Genomic DNA, 20,988 nt, shown 5'->3' with positions numbered 1-20,988 from the left:
ACCCGGTATAGGTTTCTCAACAACCGACAAGTCATTCAAGAGCCGATGAAGCCAATCTGCTTCAACCGTAGCTGTATCTAGTGTTGTGAGTTTTGCTTCCATTGTTGACCTCGTTAAGATGGTCTGCTTGTAAGACTTTCTAGAAACAGCGCCACCTCCATGAGTGAATACATAACCGCTCGTGGCCTTTATCTCATCAGCATCTGAGATCCAGTTTGAGTCACTATACCCTTCAAGCACCTTTGGATGCCCGGTGTAGCGAATTCCATAATTTGCAGTGCCTTTCAAATAACGCAAAAATCTCTCTAGAGCTTTCCAATGCACATCTCCTGGTTTTGAGACAAACCGACTTAGTTTGCTAACAGCAAAAGAGATGTCAGGACTTGTGGCACTTGCTAAGTACATAAGCGAGCCAATAATCTGAGAATATTTCAATTGATCTCTAGCAATTCTTCGATTCTTTCGAAGTAACACACTCGCATCATATAGTGTTGAGGAGGGCTTGCAGTCATTATAGCCAAAGCGACTCATGATCTTTTCCACATAGTGAGATTGAAGCAATGTAATCCCACCATCATAGTCCCTCAACAACTTGATGTTCAGAATGACATCAGCCACTCTAAATCCTTCATCTCAAAGCAACGAGATAGGAAATCCTTGACCTCCTTAATAACATTCAGATTTGTTCCGAAAATTAGTATGTCATCAACATACAAGCAAAGGATAACTCCCTCGCCCCCACCATGGCGATAGTACACACATTTGTCAGCTTCGTTTACGACGAAGCCTGCAGCTGTTAAAGTTCTTTCAAACTTCTCATGTCACTATTTGGGTGCTTGCTTAAGTCCATACAAAGACTTCAGCAACTTGCACACTTTTCCTTCCTGACCATCTAGTACAAACCCATCTGGTTGTTCCATATAAATTTACTCGTCCAACTCTCCATTTAGGAATGCAGTCTTAACATCCATTTGATGAATGAGAAGATCATGTGAGGCAGATAGTGAAAGTAGAACACGAATAGTGGTCAGTCGAGCCACATGTGAGTAAGTATCAAAGAAGTCTTCACCTTCCTTTTGGGTATAACCCTTAGCCACGAGCCGAGCCTTGTACTTTTCAATAGTACCATCAGGCCTAAGCTTCTTCTTGAATACCCATTTGCATCATATAGGTTTGCACCCATAAGGACGATCAGTTATCTCCCAGGTTTCATTCGCCAAGATGGAATCCATCTCGCTACGAACCGCTTCCTTCCAGTAGTCAGCATCTTCAGATGCATAGGCCTCTGAAATAGAACTGGGAGTGTCATCTATGAGATACACAAGAAAATCATCACCAAAAGACTTTGCAGTCATCTGTCTCTTGCTCCTAGTAGGAACTTCATTGTTCTCCTCCACAGGACTTCCAAAGTGTTCCATCGAAATGGCAGGTTCGGTAATTGTAACTGGTTCCTATTCGATGAACTAGGCATCTCCTGATTAGATGAGGTAGCCATATCCTTCATGGGAAAGATATCTTCAAAGAAAGTCGCATCATTCGACTCCATGATCATACCGATATGCATGCCAGGTACCTCAGATTTTACAACCAAGAATCTATAGCCAATGCTATGAAAAGCATATCCCGAGAAAATACAATCCACAGTCTTTGGTCCAAGCTTCCGCTTCTTTGAAATTGGAGCATTGACTTTCGCCAAACAACCCCATGTTCACAGATAAGAGAGTTTTAACCTTTTCTTCTCCCATTCCTTAAATGGAGTTATCTCTTTGTTCTTTGTGGGGACTCGGTTCAGGATATGACATGTTGTCAATATCGCCTCCCCCCCCCACCATGCCTTGGAGAGACCCGATGTGTCTAACATGGCGTTAACCAAATCAGTTAGAGTACGGTTCTTTCTTTCGGCCACCCCATTTGACTGAGGTGAGTAGGGAGGCGTCCTCTCATGGATTATACCATGTTTCGCACAAAAAGCATCAAATTCATTGGAAAAATACTCTCCACCACGGTCGGACCTAAGCCTCTTGATTTTTTGATCAAGTTGGTTTTCCACTTCAGCTTTATAGATCTTAAAAAGTTCAAAGCCTCATCCTTAGATTTCAGAAGATACACACGGCAGTATCTAGTGGAGTCGTCAATTAACGTCATGAAATATTTCTTTCCACCTTTTGTCAAAACACCATTCATTTCACATAGATCTGAATGTATGAGCTCTAGTGGAGCAAGATTTCTCGTTTCCGCAGTCGTGTGAGACTTACGAGGTTGTTTAGCTTGCACACACACTTGACACTTAGATCCCTTGACAGTGGTGAAACTAGGGATTAAGTTCAACTTTGCCAGTCGCGACATGCAACCAAAGTTAACATGACAAAGACACGAATGCCACACATTTGATTCACTATTGTTGCAAACATGATTAACAACTTTATTGCAAACGTCTAATAAGGATAAACGAAATAGGCCTCCTGACTCATAGCCTTTACCAACAAAGGTTCCATACTTGGATATTACAAATTTATTCGACTCAAAGACAAGCTTGTAGCCATCTCTACATAGAAGAGATTCGCTAACAAGATTTTTATTGACGGAGGGGACATAATGCACGTTCTTCAGCCGCACGATCTTCCCTGAAGTAAACTTTAGATCGACCGTGCCAACACCACGAACAGAAGCACTTGAACCGTTGCCCATCAGCACGGTTGAAGTCCCTGCGGTCTGATAAGACGAAAACATGGAAATATCACCGCATACATGCACATTAGCACCCGTGTCAATCAACCAATCAGGAGAATGACATACTGAAAGAATAGTGGGAAATATACCATACCCAGCATCCTTTATGTCAGTGTCTCCAATGACAACATTAGCGGTCTTGTCGCCTTTCCCAGGATGACGCTTGTCATAGCAATTAGGGCAACTAGGAGCCCAATGATCAGGATCCCCACACACATGACAAGCACCTTTCTTATTGCCATTCTTCTTCTTGAAGTTCGTGTGTTGCATAGCCTTATTCTTCCCAACAAACTTTTCTTTTCCATCAAACTTGCCCTTGTTCTTGAACTTGTGGGGCTGGAAGTTCTGCTTATGTACCACATTGGCACTAGATCCTCCCTCAATACCTCAAGCACGTGTGTCCTTTGCTCTCGCCTTTTCTTCCACATCAAGAGTGCCAATGAGATCCTGGACGGAAAGCTCCTGCCTCTTATGCTTCAGCAAGGTAGAAAAGTTCCTCCATGAAGGTGGAAGCTTAGTGATGATACCTCTGGCAACAAACTTGTCCGGTAGCATACAACTGAAGTGCTCAAGTTCTTTAGCAAATGACTGTATCTCATGAGCTTGCTCAACTACGGAGCGCTCTTTAGTCATCCTGTAATCATAGAATTGCTCCATGATGTACAGCTCAGTGCCAGCATCCGAGACCCCAAACTTGGCCTCGAGTGCATCCCACATATCTTTTCCATTATCAATTGACGCATAAGCATCAACTATGTTCTCACCAAGAACACTCAAGAGAGAAGCCTTAAATAGAGTATCCATTTTCTGAAAAGCTTGTGCCTGTTGAGCATCAAGCTCTCTTTTAGATTTGCCGAGAGTGGCGTCATAGCAACTCATGGTTTGAAACCATAAGACTGCTCTCACGCGCCACCTCTTATAGTGGATACCCTCAAACATAGGAGGTCTCATGGAAGCAGCAAAACCACTCGGCGTAAATTGCCTATAATAAGGTTTTTGGACTGTTGGAAATATGAGCAATTTACCGAATGGTTTTATTAACAGAAATACTAGATAAAGCATGACTAATATAGTAGAGATAAAACAAGTCATGCGTCCGAATGATTTTATTAACAGAAATACTAGATAAAGCATGACTAATATAGTAGAGATAAAACAAGTCATGCGTTTGAACAGAGAGAAGGTAAAGAGTATCTGCATATATGAACTTGAACTAAACACATCTAGAACAGACACTAGATGAAGTTGCATATATGAAGTAGAACGGGACACATGTAGGACGGAAAGTAGAGCAAAGAACTATGTCATGACATCTAACAGAAATAGCAAGAACACGTACGGGACAGCAGCAGTGGAAGTGCTGGACTTGGGATCGAAGTCCTCGCCTGCCATGTCATCGAGGAGATCGTGGACGTCGGGGAAGAAGTCGTCGTCGGGAAAGTAGTCGTCGGCGACCAGATCGTCCGTGATGAAGCAGCCAGTAGTTGCGCTGAGCGCTCCCCAAAAACCTTATCACCCTTCTCCCGTACAGGACTCAAAAGGTGCGGTTTCGGAGGCCTACTTTCCCGACCTGCGGTGCACGCCGCAAGCCGGGATGGGGAAGATCGTCGCAGCAATGCAGTGCTCAGGAACTTGTGGCGAGAGGAGGAAGAGGTTCTGGTGCATCTCTCTGGGAGGAGCAACCTCCCTTTTATAGGCGCAAGAGAAGGAGGCGAGAGGGCAACGACGGGAGGCGAAACGAAGAGACAGAGACGAAGCGAACAGCCAGCAGCCGAAGGGCTGTGCCGTTTGCTTTCGAACTCCACTTTCGCAAAAAATCTTTTCAGCTTCCGTGTGACCTTTCGTATACCCGTACTGCATGGCAAAAATTTAGATATCGGCTCCGCTCATTCCCGCAACCTGCGGCGCGTCGTGACGAGGCGTGGCGTGGCGAGGTGGGCGGCGGAGGTGGAGCGCGTGTGGATATCCCTCTTGTTGTCATGCTCGTACAAGTGGGGAAAGAACCTCCCTTATAAGGAGGTCCAACTCCCACTCAACTAGCAATGTGGGACTAAACTTTAGTAGTATCCCTTGCCTTGCATAAATGGGCTAAGTGGGCCTCTAGGATTTATTAGGAATTTCTGAAACTGCTATTGGGCTAGGCCCAAAATACACAAAATTCCAGCAATCCCCCACCGGATCCCAGAGGCACACAGAAATTGTCTTTGGTTCCAAAACACTGTTTTATATACTATTTTTTTCTTTTGCAAGCCCTCAAAATTATAGGATGTTTTTTATGTTTGTCTTTTAGTCAATTTTTTCATGTACCAGCATTCAGAAATGTACCAATTAATTTTCCGAGTGATATAAAGGCCAAATAGCAAAAACAGTATTACACGAGTAAGAAAACCCCTGAAAAAAACACGTACTTTTGCACTACTGCATAATGGACATTGTATTGGACATGTCCAGCAGCCTATATTCACATACGCATTTTTCTGAATGTACACATTCACACACAAAACTGTACTGATTCACAACTTTTTTTGGAAATCACATTTTTTGGTCTTTTTTCTCTCTTGGGAATTGACATATGTGAACTCATACCCAATCAGTACATGAACTTCTGCCAGAAATCTAAACATATGTGAACAGTTGTAAGAGAAGCCAAAAATTCACCTGAAAACAGAGAAATTGCAGAAGCAACAATTCAGGAGGAATCGAGGCATAGGTCCAGTCACCACATAGAACGAGGATAGACTTGCTTGCTCTCTCTCCAGTTACCCCTTTTCTTTTCTCCTTTGTGGCTTTGTCTGCCCAAATCAACTCGTGAGCAGCAATGGATTAGCAGCAGAGCATGGGGCAGGAGTGTGGAGCGGAGGTAGAATGCATGGAAGAGATGGAACGGAGCGGCAGTGTGTGGTAGGCTGCCGGCGACGACGCCACGTACAGACGTGAGTACTGGCGAAGCGCTGCAGTTTTGTGTGTGGTCGGCTGCACACAATGAAGGCCGCTGACGGCTCGCTAGGAAGGTCGCCGCTGTCAGGCAATGAAGGTCGGGGATCTGCGTGTGGTAGCAGCTGACCCTGATGACAACCGCGACCCAGGGCTATGCGTGGTTGACCGCAACGCGCCGAAGATGTACAATGGGGGCGCACAACTGCAGCCGGGAGGTGCTTGTGACCGCCGCGGCTGCGCCGAAGCTGTTACGGGAGGCGCACGACCATGCCCGGAGGTGCGCGTGGTTGCCCGCGGCAACGCCAATGAAACCCGAAGAGCTTGGCAGTGGGGCATGGTGGGTCAAGGCGGCTAGGAGCGCAACCGCAGACTGGGAAGAGATGACAGGAAAGTTCATGAGAGGCGCCGAGGCAGGTCACACGCGAGGGATGTTGAGGTTGTTAGACTGTATTTACATATAGCTTATGTATATGTTTTGTATATTGTATCGTACACCTTGGTGTACCCCTTATATATATGAGATAGCCACACCCTTAACGGGTGCTGTGCAGTTTCCCAAAACCCTAAGTCTTACATGGTATCAACCCTAACCGGTCCTATGTCTTCCGTTGCTGCTGCCGCCGCCGCCTCCGCCACCGCGATCGCGCCCAACTCCGTCGCCGCCGTCGCGCCGGCTTCTGTCACGGCGCCTGCGTCGCCGTTCCTCTCCTCGCGTCCCCTGGTTTCGGTCTACACCGGCCAATCTTCGATGGTAGGCGCCTCCTCGGATCAGCCACCGCCGTCGTCACCGGCCGCGCCTCCGCCGGCCCCGGGGATCCTTCGTACACCGGTCCGTGGATGGGATCGGCCACCTACGGCCCCCACGGGGCTGCTCCACTCCCGCCCGCAGGCCCCTACGGGGCGGCGCCCGTCCCCGCTGGATCAGCAGCCTACGGCCCGTACGGGGCTGCTCCACTCCCGCCCGCAGGCCCCTATGGGGCGGCGCCCGTCCCTGCCGGATCGGTGGCCTATGGCCCCTACGGGGCCGCTACTTCATCAACGGGCCACTACGGGGCGCCGCCCTACGCGCCCGCCGTGGCTGCGTCTCCTGCCGCTGTTGCAGCGGCGCCCTACGCGCCCTACGCGCCTTCACCTGTCGCCGCGAACGCTGGGTCGGACAGGGCCCCGCCGCCGCCATTGCCCTATGGCGGCTACTACCCTCCGGCCATGGCTGCATCTGGTGGATCATCTCACATGACCTACTACACGGCGCCTCCTCCTGCTGATCATGCTGTGGCCAGCACGCCGTTCTACTTCGCGCATCTGATCCCAGTGAAGCTGACGACGGACAATTATCTGTCATGGCGTGCACAGGTGCTGCCACTTCTCCGCAGTCGCTATCTGGAGGGCTACGTCGACGGTTCCTTGCCGTGTCCTCCACCACATCACCCGGCATATCATGCGTGGGTGGCTCAGGATCAGGCCATACTTTCGGCGATACAGTCGTCGCTTACCGAGGCGGTGTCCTCCTTGGTTCTCTTCACTGCCACGTCCCAAGAGGCGTGGTCTGCCCTTCACACTAGCTTTGCATCTCAGCAGCAGGCTCGTGCTCACACTCTTCGTACGGAACTGGGAGAGACCAAGCTTCTTGACCTCAGCATTACCGACTACTTCGGCAAGATGACGTGTCTCGCAGACACTCTGGCCTCCATTGGTCAACCGCTTCGCAAAGAGGACTTCACCACCTTCGTCATGAACGGTCTGGATGACGACTATGATAACCTTGCTGAGAACATCAATGGCCGTGATACTCCACTTGAACCCCGTGAGCTCTACGCCCGCCTCCTTGCCACGGAACAGTGCATCAAGTCCCGCCGTACCAATCCGAGTTTCATGGCTGCCAACGCTGCCACTCGTGGAAAAGGGAAGCCCTTCAAGTCAACTGCAGCGAGCAAAACAGCACCATTGACTTTGCAGGCTCCGCGGTCGCCTGCCGCAGCCCCTTTCCCCACGACTGGGGGTGGTCGTTCGTGTGCCTGCTGCCCTTCTTGTGGCGTTCAGCTCCCTTGTCAACTGTGCAACATCCCAGGTCATGTTGCTTCCCGCTGTCATCGCCGCTTCAAGCAGGACTTCCTCGGCGTCGGCAACAATGGCAAAGGCAACGAGAAACAAGCTGCTTTGGCCACTCATGAGCCTGCTCGTCAAGTAGGCCACACTACATCATATCCCATTGATCCAACATGGTATATGGACACGGGCGCTACGAATCATTTGACGGGCGAGCTGGGCAAACTCTCAGTTCAGGAGCCATACCGTGGTAATGATCAGGTTCACACCGCCAGTGGAGCAGGTATGCACATATCACATGTTGGTCAGGCCTCTCTTTTAACTCATAAACAGAAATCTCTCCATCTTCGTAATGTCCTTAGAGTTCCTTCTGCTACTCGTAGCCTATTGTATGTTCCTCAGCTTACTCGTGATAACAATGTTTTCACTGAGTTTCATCCTTTTTATTTTTTTATCAAGGATCGGGCCACGAGGGACGTTCTGCTTAGAGGTCGCCTGCGCGATGGATTATATGCACTTGATCTGCCTTCTGCCCCTCGAGCACTCACTGGTGTCCGTGTGTCGCCTACTCATTGGCATGCACGGCTCGGCCATCCTGCCACTCCAATAGTTTGTAGTGTTCTTCATTGTCATAGTCTTCCCGTTGTGTCCAATAAAGATGTTGCCACAGTCTGTGATGCCTGTCAACAAGGCAAGAGTCATCAGCTTTCGTTTTCTGATTCGAGTCGTGTCGTCCAAACTCCACTTGAGCTTATTTATTCTGATGTATGGGGGCATGCCCAAACTTCTGTGAGCGGTCATAATTATTATGTCAGTTTTATTGATGCTTATAGTCGGTTCACTTGGCTTTATCTTATCAAACGGAAATCCGATGTGTTTGATGTGTTCCTGCAATTTCAAGCTCATGTTGAGCGTCTTCTTAAGCATAAGATTATTCATGTTCAGTCAGATTGGGGGGGGGGGTGAATATCACAACCTCAATTCCTTTTTTAATAAGCTTGGGATTTCGCATCGCGTGTCTTGTCCTCATACACATCAGCAGAATGGCACGGCTGAACGTAAGCATCGTCACATTGTTGAAACTGGTCTCACATTACTTGCTCATGCATCAACACCTTTTCGTTTTTGGAGTGATGCTTTTTCTACTGCCTGTTTTCTCATAAATAGGCTTCCTACACGTCTCCTTGGGATGAAAACACCACTTGAACTATTGCTTAATGAGGTTCCAGATTATACTTTTCTCAAAGTTTTTGGTTGTGCATGCTGGCCTCATCTTCGTCCTTATAATAAGCGCAAGCTCGAGTTTCGATCCAAACTTTGTGTATTTCTTGGGTATAGCTCTCTTCACAAAGGGTACAAGTGTCTTCATATTCCATCCAACCGTGTCTACATCTCACGTGTTGTTGTGTTTGACGAGAGTGTTTTCCCGTTCTCGTCTTTGTCTATGACTCCCACACCTCCAGCCTCCTCCTTGCAATCCACCCCTCCACTGCCTGCTCAATTTGTTGATATTGCATATTCTCCTGCGTTGTTGCCTAATCATGCTGCAGGAACGGGTCGCGGAGTTTGCCTGGAGTTGCTGGAGGAGCCAGAGCCATCAACTGCACCCGACGTGGCGAATGGCCTTGTGCATGCGCCATGCATGCCTGGACTGGGCGCCTCAGCGTCGGCTTCGTCCGTGCCGGCCTCTTCTGAGGCTGGGTCGGTTCCGCCTGGGCCGGCCTTTCCCGGGCTGGTCTCCCCTGCGCCGGCCTCCCCCGAGCCGGTGATTCCATCTGGGCCAGCCTCCCCCGAGCTGGTGCGCCCATCTGGGCCGGCCTCTCCTGAGCCGGCAAGCTCGCCTGGGCTGGGCTGCCGCGGCTCGGTTGGCCTTGAGCCGACTGACTCGCCCGTCCAGTCGAGTCTGTCGCCCAGGTCGGCCTCGCCTGCGTCGGCCTCGTCCTCGCCTGTCGCCCCTGCATCGTCACCAGCTGCGTCGGATACTTCTTCATCGCCGGGGCCGTTGCCACTGGTTGCACCACCTGCGGCCGTTCCTCTTCGACCACATACTCGCAGTCGATCCGGTATTGTGTGTCCCAAGCAACGCAAAGATGGGACGGTCGCCTGGCTTGCGGCATGTGTTGCTCATGTCAAGGAAGATCCTTCGGCTGAACCGCGTCACTTCCAGGTTGCTCTCGGGATTCCTCATTGGCGTCAAGCTATGGAGCAAGAGTATCAGGCATTGTTGACAAATGGTACTTGGCAGCTTGTTCCTCCGGTCTCTGGTGTCAATATCATTGATTCCAAGTGGGTCTTCAAGGTTAAGAAGCATGTTGATGGTTCTATTGAACGCTATAAGGCACGGTTAGTGGCGAAAGGGTTCAAGCAAAGGTATGGTCTTGACTATGAGGATACGTTCAGTCCGGTGATCAAACCAACAACTATTCGACTTCTGTTGTCCTTGGCTGTTACTCGGGGCTGGTTTCTTCGTCAGCTGGATGTTCAGAATGCCTTTCTTCATGGTGTTCTGGATGAGGAGGTTTATATGCGTCAGCCACCTGGTTTTGTTGATCCTGCTCGTCCTCATCATCTGTGTCGCCTGGTCAAGGCGCTCTATGGGTTGAAGCAGGCTCCTCGTGCTTGGCATGCCAGATTGGGCTCTGTTCTTCGGTCACTTGGTTTTGTTCCCTCTACTGCTGACACCTCGCTCTTCCTTCTGCATCGACCTCAGGTGACGATGTATCTTCTGGTATATGTTGATGACATTATCCTCATTAGCTCCTCGGATGCTGCTGCTGACCGTCTGATATCTTCCTTGAGTGGAGATTTTGCGGTGAAGGATTTAGGAACGTTGCATTACTTCCTTGGGCTGGAAGTTTCACGTTCTTCTGCTGGCTTGACACTCACACAGCATAAGTATTCGATGGACCTGTTGCGACGGGCAGGTATGCTTAAATGCAAACATGTCATGACTCCTATGTCTGCTACTGATCGTCTGTCTGCGTTTGATGGAGATCCTCTCACCTCTGATGACGCCACTGAGTATCGTAGCGTTGTTGGTGGTCTGCAGTACTTAACTATCACTCGGCCAGATATCTCATATGCAGTCAATCGTGTCTGCCAATTTCTTCATGCTCCTCGGACTTCTCATTGGACAGCGGTGAAGCGGATTCTTCGTTATGTTTGCTTTACTGCCTCATATGGTTTGCTACTTCAGCCAGCACTGTCTCCTACGCTTTCTGCTTTTCCAGATGCTGACTGGGCTGGTAATCCAGATGACAGGCGATCCACGGGGGGACATGTTGTCTTCTTTGGTCCTAACTTGATCGCCTGGGCTGCTCGCAAACAAGCTACAGTGTCCAGGAGTAGCACTGAAGCAGAATATAAAGCCGTTGCGAATGCTACAGCTGAGATCATATGGGTACAGTCCTTATTGAGAGAGTTGGGAGTTCCTCAAACTCAGCCGCCTGTCCTTTGGTGTGATAACATTGGAGCTACATATCTCTCATCTAATCCAGTGTTTCATGCTCGGACAAAGCACATAGAAGTTGACTATCATTTTGTACGGGAACGTGTTGCACAGAAGCTACTCCACATCAAGTTCATCTCCTCCAAAGATCAACTTGCTGACATCTTCACGAAGCCTCTTCCACAACCTCAGTTTGTAGGCTGCAGGCGCAATCTTAACATACTTTGTACTTCAGGGCATAGTTAAGATTGAGGGAGGGTGTTAGACTGTATTTACATATAGCTTCTGTATATGTCTTGTATATTGTATCATACACCTTGGTGTACCCCTTATATATATGAGATAGCCACACCCTTAACGGGTGTTGTGCAGTTTCCCAAAACCCTAAGTCTTACAGAGGTAGGGCGTGCAGAGGCGACAGAGGGAGTCCTCCATGGAGGACCGTGGCCGCCTGTAGGAAGAGGAAGCTGCCGCCCGGGTGCAGAGGCGACAAACGGAGTTCACAGGATCCCTTGGCACGCAGCGGCGATGGGATCCGTGGCGCCAAGCTTGGCGTGCTGGTGGGCGGCGACGACTGGTGGGCGTGCGCCGCCGCCCTGTGGAAGCTGGCGGATGGAGGCCGGCGGCAAGCTGGATTGGAGGGAGCCGGGGACGAATCGTGTGGAGGAGTGGGAGGGTGCTAGTACTCGCGGCGGCACATGAGGCTCTTGGTGGGCGGTGGCGCGCTAGATTCTAGTCGGCGGTGTGCGGGTGATCCCTGGCGACGGGTGGCTCCGGGATCTTTGATGGGTAGGTGGGTCGGGGTCTGGGATCGAGGGAGAGTGGGAGGTGAGGGACGGACGGTAGGTGGGTCGGGGTCGGGGGGATCGAGTTCCTGTGCATGGGCTTTTTGTTTTTGGAATCTCAGGAATACCTCGGTCGCTCTCTATATAGGCACTGTGATCCAAATAGTTATTCTAATTCCAGAATTAGAATAGTGTTGTTATATATATACATCTAGACTATTCTGTTAGGCGTAACACAATATGTTACCCTATTTGAACTGATGGTTTCAGACGGTTGTACTGATGATTTTCATCTCATTGAACTCTGAGCTATTTTTCTCTACAGGAGCGCGCACGCCATGGCATGGGCGAGAAGCGGAAGGAGCAGGGCGCCTCTTGCATTGCGGCCCTTGCGCACACGCGGTAGAGTGGCGGTAGAAGTCCACACGCAGGCGGCGACGGGAGCATGAGAGAACGTAGGGGAAGCAGAGAAGCACGCGTCCAGGGCGGCAGGGGACTTGGCGCAGCAACGGCGAACCGAGCGGAAAAGAGAAGAGCTCGATCACGTCGTACGTCGCTCGGCCGATCGAGATGTACCAGGCGATCCCCTACAGCGTCGGCCGGCTGTCGGCGTGCCTGCAGCAGTCCGAGCAGGCCGAGGCCGAGGGCGCGGCCGGCCAGGAGGGTGGGCTCGTGGCTCGCCGACATGGCGGTGAGGGGCGACGGCAGGGAGGTGGTGAGGAGGGCGGTGGCAGAGAGCCTGGTGCTGGTGGTGGGGAGGCGCAGGTGCTACCTCAGCCACGTGGTGAAGCGGCTGTTGCAGGGGCTCGGGGTGAACCCCGTCATGCACGAGGTCGCCGACGAGGCTGAGCTCGCTGTAGCGGTGGCCGGGAATGCTGGAGGCGAGGCCGTCGTCGCGCTGCTGGCGGTGTTCGTCGGTGGGAGGAACCTCGGCGGGCTCGATCGGCTCATGGTCGTGCACATCTCCGGCGAGCTCGTGCCCATACTCAAGGATGCCGGCGCGCTCTGGCTCTGAGTCTCTGACTCAGAGCAAAACCAAAGATGCATACGGGACGGGGTACTACGGACGTACGAACAACCGTTTGATCATGAGTTAAACTTCTTTTCAATTCTCTTTTTGACTCTTGATGAGATTATGTGAGTTACTACTGCTCGATCTTCAGTCTCTCTTGATTGGGATCAATAATGGAGTACCAGCTTAGCTACAGTTAGGCCTAAATTCTTTTGATTAGGGTAGGAAAAATTAGGAACTATTGTGCCATCTCGTGCTTATTTTTGACCACATGCTTGTAAATACATGGATGAGTGAAGCGGGGTGTACTATTTAGCACTGTGTAAATCATGTTCCTTTCATCTTGCACATTAGTTTTCTAGATGCCAATTCATTTTGTCTTTGAAGGTTTCTTCTAGCAGGCTTATGATGTTATCACGAAATGGCACTATGTTGGATATTTGTAATCCATGAAAGGGTGCTTGTTTGTTGCAGCTGATTTCCCTCTCTCTTCTTCTATAGTACTCCTATTTATCATATATTAATTTTAAATTATTCTGAAAATAGAGGACTCGAACTGATCTCCAATTTTTGGGTTTGTACTGAGCGATTTTCATAGACTAGACTTTACTCTGTTTTTTCCTTAAGATTTTCCTCGTAACTTTCCAACGATCTATGGTATCATTGTCCCCGAACTTGCATGATTTATGTAGTTGAACTGGATATCATTTTTTTCAAAAATAAAATATTTATTTGCAACGGTCTTTTGGACTTCTCTCATTTTACGACCTAAACATTTACCATTTGAATTTTCATATAGGGTTTTCTTTCTGTTTGAGCTTTTTTCGCGTCCCGAGCATGGTGCCGGGGCATGGCGCGTGTTATAGGGTTTTCTTTTGAACTCCCATTGTAGTAATACATGGACTTATGTGATGATAGGAATTCTTGGACTAGCACACGACGGTAGAGCACACACGATAAACATTCTAAAGTCGTCTAAGCTACAACATTTGGGGCGTGGGCAACAACGGCGGCGCTCGCGGCGGCACTCGTACTAATCTATGTGTGTGTTTGTACAGATGAGGTATTTTTTTCATAGAGTAATTTTGAATGGTTCCGAAAAAAGTACTATACTTCACTTTTTTTGGTATGGCTTTTCCTTGCAACTTTTCAATGGTTTACGGTTTTCATAGTCCTCAAACTTGCATGGATTATATCATTATCATTGAACTGAATGCTATTTTTTGAAAAGAAAATGTTTTGTGTTTTTTTAACTCAATTTTTTTGCTACGATGTTTTGGACTTCTCGCGTTTTGCGACTTCAACTTTTACCATTTAAATTTTCATGGGTTTTTTATTTTGTTTGAGCTTTTTCCCGAACTTATCTGAGACTTCATGTTTGAACATACAACCGATGAGACTAGATCAAACATTTTGATGGAAACAGTAGTTCAAACATTAAAAAGTGCAGAAACGGTAGAAAATTTTAGTTCAGTTACTCTTGCTCAATCACAATCGGGTAGGCCCTGCTCAACACCACCTACCAAGACAGAAACGCTACACCAAACATGTGTTGGACTTACCTAGAGGAAGCTGGCATATAGTGCAAAAGAAATGAGACACGTGACAATGTTATAACCGATGAGACTAGATCAACCACAAAGAAGTGTAGCCATGTTCTTCGCAAACCAAACCAAATCGTCTCAGGTTTCGATTATCTAACATGAACAAAAGAGATCTGGAACACACACGACGTCTGCAAAAGCTTCATTAGCAGCAAACTCACAGCAGGTTCCCACGAGTGTGAATTAACAAGGGTGGCATGGCACCAAGTTACTGCACCAGCTTAATTCCTATGTACTACATACTGTACTTAGCAGTAGTGGTACCACTAGGGGCGGAGGTGATGTTATCTATGATGCAAAGATGACACTCTCAAGACCTCCTCTTCCTCTTCTTCTTGTCCTCGGACTTGGCGCCTGCGTTCTTGAGCTGCAATGGAACACAACACCGTCAGCCATCTCAATGGATCACATCATATAAAAATGAATCGAATTTTAGCAACCGTGGGTGGAGGATGAGTAGTCAGCCAAGGTGGCTAGGGTGCTTACCCCGATGATGAGGACACGACGAGGACAATGGCGAAACTGGCAAAGAGGGTGAGTGCGTGCTTGATGTAGCCCATGACGCCGCGGCGCGCCCTCTCGATGATCTCCTTCGTGTCATACACCATGTTGAACTTGTGGAGTTCTGATTTTTTAGCCTTCCCAATAGTAATACATGTACTAGGCGGTACAAGATTGTTGAGCAGCTGACCCACAGAAACAAAAACACTCCTGGAGTGCACACGCAAAATCATTTACAAAAATAGTAGTAGCAAGAAGCAATAAACAGCCGCACATACACGTGTTTTTGAGAGTGAAGCAACGGAGAGGCAAAGGTGTACGCGGCATAAACTTCATCCTGTTTTATGATGAGCACATCCACGATGCATCCTGTTTTATGTTAACCAAGTGAAAGTACGGTGCTCATTCTGAAGCATAACCACAAGCACTTGTTTCTATTATATGAAGATGGAAACACATAGGAAATCGGACTCACCATCAGAAGTAGATGAACTGAAAAGCGTACAAAAGATGAACTTGTGCATACAAAAGACGAACTGAATCACCATCTCTGTACTGAACTTATGTATCTATACAATGCAATCCTATTATTATATCTTGTCAAAAATCTCAAATTAAAATTTGAACTTATCGAACATGCACATGGAACGGACAACAATTCACATAAATATTGTGTTACTTCCCTAGATGCTTCTACAATCACGGGAAATACAAGTCTACCCACACCAGTATCCCAACCAAAATTGAAACTTGCATTCACAAGTTGTTGTGGAGTTTTCAACTTGTAACAACTAAAACACTTTAGCCATAGTGTAACATCAAACCTTAAGAAAAAATGCCAGTTCTCATTGGGCATATGAACAATCAATCACCTTCTCTGCATCAATGGAAAATCATAGTTCATTACATGAAATCAAATTAGCAATCAATTTTTGTTGGTGAGAGATAAGAGAGAGGAGATACGAACGGGGAGTTCAACCCCGCTGCTACATCCTCCTCGGCAGAGGCACGCAGCGAGGATGCCACCTCGTTGCTATGCTTACAGGCAAACTGAATGTTGAAGTGCAGCAACAAGTTATTTGCCACATGGACAAAGAATTTTCTTCGGGTTTTATTTTTAACTTGCCTGGAAGTAATACTTGTACTCTAGTCCCAGTACAAGTATCATGCCTATAATTAGTAAACAAAAAAGATGCAGAATTTACAAATGAAAAGATTAAAATAAAAGTTGAAACAACAGAGAAACTATGAAGCAAATAGCATGAGTGATCTTCTAGTTGAAGCACTATATTTTACTGATTTTTTTTGTCAGTGAACTTTTGTAATTTAGGTACTAGAACTCACTGATGTTATTTACTCTTCATTTTTTGAAGGCATTTTCAGTACATGTTGAATTCTTTTTTAAACACACCCACAGTTGAAATGGATTAGTACATGCGGAAAATATCAGTTTTCATAAGCAAAACTTGCACTGAATTAGTTAAACTCTGAATATGTTCAGAGAACATTAGAGTCTCATGCTACTCTAGGCCACACACCGAACCAAGCTTTTCAACATGATGCATCTTCTCATATGGAATGTATATACAGGACCAAAACAATTTCTTATAACACTTCTTAGCCCATTCGCTTCAAGCTTTAGAAGAAAAACTTTGGGGGTAGGGAGAACAGAAGATGAATTTCTAAACTACATTTCTCTGCACTGAATTCCTATCAGATGTTGAACTTTCTAACCTGCAGTTGCCCAGAAGCCGTCCCAAATTCTGCTTGGACTAATGTCCGTGTTCCACTTGGACGGCTGCCAGTCACCATGGTGGACGAGCTCATGGCCAAGTGTGGCCAAGGTGACCACCGGGAACTGTAGGTGCTTGTGTAGCAACACATTTTTGCCCGGCTTCTCGACTCCCTGCCCAATTTTCCTGAGAAGCAAGATAGACAAGAGATAAATTCTTCCCTCTTACAGCTGAAAAATTAAACGCATCAAAAAATCACATTTTTTTATGCTCTCAACCTCCTGCGTATATATTTAAACTGATGGTTTTCTCTCACTGAACATTCTACCTCGCAAGTCTGAACTATGCAAACTTTATTCTGGCCAAACTATTACAAATTTTCTATACAGCGAACTACCGTACAATATAAAACTGATTTTTTTAACACGCACATTACACTGATTCATCTTTCCTTTATGAACTGATGATAAAATATATACTGGGCTGCTACACCAGCAGCAAATTCAGGAATACATGACATTTTTTGGATAGCAATCTAACAAGAGTTATAGCAAAGCAGGGAAAAAGTACACGTTTTGAACTGCTCATGAACACGCATCAAGCAAAAAGTACAAACCAATTCTGGTTCACTAAAACATGAGTTAATTTTCAATATAGATTCACTAAAACGGCTCCTAATTTTTTTTAAAACATCTAGCTTCTTATTTTTTTTACTATTTGAACTCACTTGTTTTTTCTGTATTTTAGCAACACAAAATGAAGCAGTAAACAAGAGATGGGACGGGGTGAGTACCTGTCGGTGCCGGCAGAGAAGCGCAGTGGTCTTGCCAGCGAACATGGTGCTAACGATGATGTGAATCACGCCAAGTTGGAATGTACTACAGACATTAAAATAGAATAAACAGAGAACATGTTGACCAAATCATGACACCCTTAAGAACCTTAGGCCTAGTTAGATAGATATCACAATGCAATGGTGGTATACAAATAGTGAACATTTCAGTTAATAACGTGAGTGCGCCATCAGGGTTCAGTGACCACACCCCCTCTCTTTAACTTACTTTTGTTTCTGAACCACATTCTGGTACGTGTTTCTCAACAATGCAAGATCATTATTCACTTGCAGCTGACAAATTAACCAATGGTTGACTATAATGAAGTGCATATATAGTGAAAAGAATTAAAACGTTGATCAACTTATACTAGATTCTTTTTAAAAAAACAAACATGTACTGTTTTGCTTAGCCTGGGATGGATTGTTAGAATTTCTAAAGGCACTTAATTACCTTCAAGACTGCAAGAGTGAAGGATGCCTTTTTTCATATTTTATTTATTTATGCTACTCATTCACATAATTTTACAAATGGACCAAACTTGTTGTACAAAGTACTAAACAGATTCATGTAGAAACAATACTACAATATTTGTGAACAAAAGGTCGTACAGAAGTTGTACTGATCCACGAAAAGATTTGGTACTGGCAAGAAAATAAATATGAAATCTATCTTGGAGATTCGACATATGTTCCATTGATTACATTCAATCATGTATGTAATGAAGAAACAAAATGCAACTCCACAATTTAGTAGTTCATGTAAAAAAACAACCAAGTTATTGTACAGTAACATCATAAGTTTAGAAATAAAATTAAAAAGAGTTTTGTACTGTTTTTACTATAACAACTAAGTTAATGTACGCCATGGGGCTGGACTAGGATAGCGCTGCATATCCTGGAGTGGTGGAGAGGAAGCTCATGTCACTACCAAATCTATCAGGGTACTACAAATTCAAGGAACATAAGTAAAATGAAACTAATTTATTACAAGCACTCCTATGAACAGAACTTAATTTAGAAATTGAGGTGATCATAAACAGTGAAAACAAGAGTTTGCTACTGCTAGATTTCCAATCGCAGAACAACTTCTAGGAACGTGTGGGAGTCAGACAACATGCCTGAACTGTGTGTTGATTGGTAGTTGAAATTGCTACCCATCCACACTAGTACCAGCGGCACAAGACCGTGGTATTTAAGCAAATACCTGATGGCATCAAGAAAACAAGTGACTAAAACATTTAGCAATAAAAGCGATGCTACAGAAAAATTGAACTGATGTTTTTCTGTCATTCCGACAAACCTCCAGCATTTTTTTGAACTAATTTTTATCCTATCATTGTAATGTTGGTTTAGGCTTTTGGAATGAGGTGAAAACCTCTAGCCTATTTGAACTTTTACTGAACATTCAAAAATGTTTGAACTGATGTGAATCCTTTCACTGAACTACTACTACTACATTTTTTCATGAACCTACCCATGTATACGGGTAAGTTCTATTTCTGCTAGGCATTTGCACAATTTTGTGCTAAGCAAAGATAGAAAGAAAACAACTTGGAAATGTTTCCTGCCGCCGCACGTCAACGGGGGTTTGGATATGGATGAAGTGACTGCCCCATTTTTCTTGTACTGAAGCTTGTTTCTTGAAATTTAAGACAATGCAAATATTATCTACAATATGGAAATTTAGTATACTCTGAACTATACTCTTTGGCACTTTTGAACTAAGGTAATATTCTGTCCACTGAACTAAACAGTGGACAGACCAACAACATAAATCCTCAAGCAATAATCAAGAGAGCTCACAATCTCCAAGGAAGATGCCTATGAATTCGCCATGGAAGGGCCTCCCACTCCCCTGCTCTATCTCCTCCCACTCCCTGCACACACACACACACACACACACACACACACACACACACGCAGAGCAGAGAGAGAGGATGAGAGGGAGATGACAGAGCTGGATCGAGGATGGAGCATAGGGTGGCCTGTACGCAGCTTTTTTCTCATGACCGGCTATGGAGCGTGCTGTTGTACTGACGAGGCAAAGGTCCAAATATATGGAAGGACTAGTAAGGGTCTCAGGAATTGACTACATTATTTTAGTTAACTCGATCTTCATCAGTACTAGAATGACTGGACAAGAAGTTTGGATTTGTAGCAGCACACACACTAAACTTACACATTTTTTTGAACTTTTTTAGGTGATTGCATCAGTACTAATATGATTGGAAAAATATTTCAGATTTGTAGCAGCACACACACGAAACTTACAAAATTTTATGGAAATGCACGAGTTCTGATTTATCAGTACATAGTTTTATGGAAATGCGTGATTTAATTTCTTATAGGCACTATCTAGGCAAAGAACACTCGGTATTGAAATTTTTTCCAAGTATGTATTGAACTGATATATTTTTTTGTCAATGAACTGTTGTAGTATAGGTACTCACAATCTCCAACTAAGTTGATATATGTACATGTTGAAAAGATAATAAAGTTCATGTATATTAATTTTGAGAAGTTCAGAAAGAAACTTTTTTAAAAGTTTGTACTGAAAAGATGTGCAAACATATTTAGTGCTTTTTTTAGGAAGGAACTCAATTCAACAAAACATATGCAAACATCTTGGCTTTGAACATCTGTATTTTTATTTTGAGCTTACTTCTCTTGAGATTTGAACTGATTTGTTTTACAGGCACACGAACAACTTCGAATGAGCTGATGTTAGTACATGTAAAAAAGATTACCAAGTGCATGTATATTAACTGGAGAAGTTCAAAAAGGAGCTTCATCTTCACCATACTGATTAGATCAATACTGAAAACCTGAAGTATGAGAGGGAGACCAGCTTAAGTTCAAACTACACAAACATAAGCTGCAAGCTCCATGTTCCAACTTGTAGATGACTAATTTTAATATCAAATTCCTCAGTCCAACATTAAGATAACACACAAGACCAGTTAGCCAACAAGCTCACAATACCAATTCCGCTGACTTTGTTTACCTCGACACATGTCGGAGACGGGCACGATGAGGTCCCGGTCGCCAACCCGCTTCCGATGTTGATGGTCAGCAGGGACACCACAGCGAGGAGGGAAACCTAGTGCCCAAGCTTGTGGGCAGACGGGTTGGGCGGCGGTAGTGGTGCGGCGCATCGGCGGGACTAGAAGGGGCAGCCGGGGCGCGGGGAGGTGGTGGTGCAGCGCATCGGCGGGACTAGGAGGGGCGGCGCATCACCGGGAGGTGGTGGCAGGGTGCGTCGGCGGGGGAGGAGACGGCGAGACTGCGGGAGGTGGTGGCGCGGCGCGTCACCGAGAGGTAGGCGGCTGCACATCGGTGGGATGTGGTGGCGGGGCG

The 20,988-nt window shown here is 46.2% G+C and overlaps 1 pseudogene; it reads left to right on the top strand.

The window, feature by feature from the left end:
• Positions 1-12,516: 12,516 nt before the first annotated feature.
• Positions 12,517-13,037, top strand: LOC119328014 (annotated as a pseudogene).
• Positions 13,038-20,988: the final 7,951 nt, after the last annotated feature.

The sequence above is a fragment of the Triticum dicoccoides genome, chromosome 7A (genome assembly GCF_002162155.2).
Source record: "Triticum dicoccoides isolate Atlit2015 ecotype Zavitan chromosome 7A, WEW_v2.0, whole genome shotgun sequence".
NCBI lineage: Eukaryota > Viridiplantae > Streptophyta > Magnoliopsida > Poales > Poaceae > Triticum > Triticum dicoccoides.
This window is presented reverse-complemented; position numbering and strand designations above follow the sequence as displayed.